This window comes from Gavialis gangeticus, unplaced genomic scaffold (genome assembly GCF_001723915.1).
Source record: "Gavialis gangeticus isolate Ggan-Ray unplaced genomic scaffold, GavGan_comp1, whole genome shotgun sequence".
In the NCBI taxonomy this organism is placed as follows: Eukaryota; Metazoa; Chordata; order Crocodylia; family Gavialidae; genus Gavialis; species Gavialis gangeticus.
Window position 1 is genome coordinate 182,986,074 of NW_017729032.1, and position 4,833 is coordinate 182,990,906.

Sequence of the window (4,833 nt, forward strand, 5' to 3'; positions counted from 1 at the left end):
CGCAGGAGTCACGCCCGCCGCCAGAAAGGGGTTGGGAGGGGGAGACTGTTGCTGGGCGTAGGGCAATGATCATGTTTGCATGAGCATGTCAACCCCCTTATGATCAGTGGTAGTGTGTACCAGACAAAGTTCTTTGGGTAGATGCGGTAGCTTTGATTAGAGCAGGGGTGGGCAAGATGTGGCCCACCAGACCATTCTATCCGGCCCGTGGGGCCCCTAAAAATGTTAGAAAATTAATATTAATCTGCCCTGGGCTGCCTGTTACATGGCCTTTGATGGTTTGCCAAACTCTGTAAGTGGCCCTCTGCCCAAAATAATTGCCCGCCCCTGGCAGAAACCAACTACATAGGAACATTGTTCTTTTGCACGCTTCAGGACACAAACAGTCAGGCACTTTTGAGGCAGCTCATTGATAGGGTGTAGGTAAAACCCAAGGTGCTCTCATAGAGAGCATTTTGAGTTGTGGGACGCAGTGCCCAGCGCTTAGCAAGCACCTGCTTTAAAGTGCCCACGTGTCACGTGTATCAGCGTCCCTGTGTTGAACACATGGCAACAGGGCACTCGGAACTAAACCTCATCCAACGTGTTTTATTTCAAAGCCTACCACCACCATTTTTTCAGTGCGGGGATGCTGATCCACGTGATGTGGAAGGCTGCCAGCACCTATCAATTTGTGTTCTCCAGCAGACTAGATTAATCAAGCCTGCTTCCTGCACATGTATAGGAGGCTTCTAGCCTTTTGATGTGGTTGGACAAAAGATACTGGATTTACCCAAAGAATTTTGTCTGCCTCTAGCCTTAACCGACTTGTGGGTTTGCTGTCAGCACTCTTTCATGACTGCTTGCCCCAAAATAAAGAAATGCTTCCACTTTGATGGCCCAGTTTTCATTCACTCTCTTAAGAGTTACAGTGAGTAATATAAAGTAAATAATAAGACTTATTTGCATATTTTTCAGTGTATGATATTATAATTTGAAGCATCCAATACAATGATTTCATATTCAAGGCCTGGTAATGCTTGGGTGAGAAGAGAGGTGCTGACCCTAGCAAGGGCCTCAGGATTGAGCAGTGCTACCTCTACCCCACCACCTCGTCCCTGCCATATGTTATATGTATGATGCAAGTCACTGTTGTGGGCAATAAATGTAGAATGGCTGCATGTGCAAAGGAATGATCCTGCTGTAGAAATGGCCACCCACCTAGAAAAGGAGACAACCAGCTACACTTAGTGCTTGAAAATGAGTAACAACTTTATATGTTGGTTTCTATCCAGGTTCCATTTGAACTGCGGCAAAGCCCTGAGGTGCCAAACAGCTCTGCTGTTACCAGCCTCCTAGGGCAAAAGGCCCAAGCCCACCTAGGGGTTGGCAGAGCTATAGCAGACCTGGGTTAGCCATCAGGATTTTTCCAGCCCATCCAGGGCCTCCCCTGCAAGTTCCCTGCTCTTTGGAATGGGGTCTCTAGCTCAGTTAGAATATCTTTCAAATTTGAATTTTGCCACTTGCAAATTAAAATTAATAAATATTGAGGATAATTGCTTCATTCGAGTCAAAGTTCTTTTTCAGGAATTGTAGGTCCTGTATCTGGACATGTGGTTGGACTGTTCCTTTGAGGTTCCTTCCAGCCTTGTGATTTGGTGTTAATTGGGGTCTATATGGTTAATATTGATAAACTATTAATGCAAGTAAGCTAGAATTCAAAGATGGAAGCTAATTGTACACAGTACTCCATCTGGGTAGTTTTCCTCACAATCAAGTGATGCATTTTCCTGATAAAATACTTCATGGTTACAAACATTACAGAACAGCAGGGAGAAAGCTTCATTGAGAGTTACTCAGTCCCTTCTACCACCCTGTACAGGTTCAGGCTCAGCAACAAAGGTTTTCTCCGCATTCCTGCAACTTAATTGGATTTGACAATAGGTATCATAGAAGGCCAGGAATTTGCATTAGGGCTGTGCGAAACGGCTACGTTTAGTTTTGGTTTTGGATCCAGCCATTTCAGAGGGCAGTGATTTGTTTTGGTGTCTCAGATCACTGTTCCATTTCAGTTTGGCTGAATCTGTTTTGGAGTTTTGACACTGTTTCAGAGATTCAGATCGGCCAGGGAGAGGCAGATACAGCTGGGCAGCTGCAGGTTCTCCCGCGGCTCCTTAGGCTGTGCCTGCCTCTGCCCTGCAGGAGAAGCCCCCAAGGCTGCCTTTCCCTCCGGCCCCAGCCCCCCAGCACTTAAAAAAAAAAAAAAAAAAAAAAAGCAGCCCTGCACTCACTGGCTGCAGCAGCAGGGATCAAGGCCTCTGATCAGCAGCGGGGATAAAGGCCTTTTTTTTTTTTCTTTTCTTTTTTTTTTAAGTGCCGGAAGGTTGGGGATGGGGCCGGGCAGGGCAGCCATGGGGGCTTCTCTGGCAGCTCCTCTCTCTGTGCCTGTCTCTGCCCCAGCGGGGCAAGAGAAGCCCCCATGGCTGCCCTGGCCAGCCCAGCCCCATCCCCAGCCTCCCAGTACTTTAAAAGAAGGGCTGCGGAGCTGTGCCAGACTCTTCTTTGGGGCACCTCTGAAATGCTCTGAAACATCTGAAACGTTTTGGACGGTTTCATTTAGTTTTGGAGATGTTTTGGAGCCTTGCGTTTCATTTCAGATTCGGTGTTTTGGTCAGCGAAACAGGCCAAAACACCTCTAAAACTAAACAGCTGCCAAAATTTCTCACACCCCTAATTTGCCCCTTATGGACTAACCAAAGTAAATAGAGATATATAGCACAAGCCACACTCAGCTCCTCTTGGTTTTGAACAGCGCTCTTCCACTGGATATATTCTGAACCTAATGTGATCAGTGTGCTTGTTTTTATTAACACACACAGTTCATTTTTACTGTAAACATGGTCTGAGAACAGGTCATCCTTCAGGGAAGATGGTTACCTCAAAGCAGCTGCAGAGGATCCTATGGGAGCAAAGTCTGTAAGGGAGGAGAGATTATACAATATAGGAAAAGGGCAGTCAAACAGACAATAAATTTTAACTCATCAACTGTATTACTGTACTTCAAGGGTAGTGCGCTTATCAATCTTTTACACTAGTTTCAAAAAAGTTTTTCAAGTACATTAATGATGATGCCTGCTTTGAGGTAACAGCTGTAACTTTATTTTTCAATTCTGCCTTACTCACAATCTTAAAACATCCAGGCACTTTTCTTCCTTTTATACTAAAACACTCTGACTAAATAAATCACAGGACCTTCTCCTTCCTTTATGAAAGGAGAAATCTGTTTGTATACTGTACAGGTACACAGATTTTGTTGTTATTCCTAAAGGGTCACTCAGTACATACTGTACACAAAGATTCAAAAGCTAATTAGTCAAGCCTCAGCTAAGATCAGTTGTTCTACTGCATTTCACAGAAACTTAATGTCATGGATACACCCAAATGCAGGATTGAATTTTGGGGTGCCATGTGTGTCAGTAAATATCTCTCTGACGTAGAGTTACTGCAGTGGTGTTTGGTCTCTGTTTATGTTAAACTATGTTCAGTTTTTATCATTTTTAAGTTGATATGAACCCAGTTATTTGGTATGAATGCATTTTTATAATGTGAATCAAAACAGGCAGTAACTTGATTGTTGGATCAAATGTCAGGAAAGTCCCACATCAGACAATAGGTGTTCACACATCCAAAGTGAAACCAATCTCAAGAGTTGCTTTTGGATCAATCTGGGATTTTTGGCAAGGCTCTCAGTATTTGCGTGCCTTAGACGTGCCAGCACCAAAAAACGGCTAGTTACATATCAAAGGGAAATAACTCACTTTACGCAGACAAGGACTAGAGTACATTTCAAAAGAAAAACTCATGCTGAGAGAGCAATCAGAGATAGCCGAGAAAATCTGATACTCAGTTTCTCCATCTAGAAACCATAAGTAAAAGCTGTAAACATTTCTGCCTTGAATACAGTACCATATTTACCCAAATCCAAGACAACTTTGAATCTAAGATGACCCCACAATAAATAGATTCTACATGTGGAAAATTATAAATTTGTTTTAAATTTCCATGTAAAGGATCTAATTCTTGCAAGGTCATCTTAAATTTGCCTTCCCACCACTGCCATGAAAAAAATAGTGCCAGGGAGGCAAGTAGCAGGGGAGGCAGGGGCCTGACCCCTGCACCCTCCCTGCTCCACTTGTCCCCCTCCCCATCAGCAGCAAAGTAGGTTTAGATAGGATATCAGAAAAAAAAAATTCTGCGTGCTTAAAACTGTGAGGCAGCGGAATAGACTGCCAAGGGAAGTTGTGGTCTGTCCTTCACTGGAGATGTATAAGAAGAGGTTGGACAGACATTGGTAAGGGCATGGGCAACTGATGCCTCCTGACTCATGCCCAGCAGCCAGTCAGCAACGCTGCCCCAGAAGTGCCAGGGGTGCTTCTCTTGGCACCCCCACTCTCCGGCTGGTGCTCTCAGGGGGGCACCGGCCCTCCCGCCTCCAACTCCTGCCTGTCAGGGGATGCACCAGCGCCAGTGGGTCAGGGATAACTTAGGTATAGCTGTGCCTGTGTTCTGTTATGGGTACTTCCCATATTTCTGGGCTTTGCTGGATGTCACATGTGGCCAGAAGGAATTTTTTTCCCCTCCTGCTGCTAGACGTCAGGGTTTTTTTAAACCTTCCTCAGAAGAATTGGGTGTTGGCTACAGCCAAGGCTGAGGATTTTGATTGGAGTGTACCAATGCTCCTGCTGGGACTTACAACTCGAGGTTCTTGGTTAAAGTAGGGTTACCATATTTCCAGTATCAAGAGAACACCTGAGAGAGGGGAGGAGCATAAGACTGTGTGCGTGTGTGGGGGGG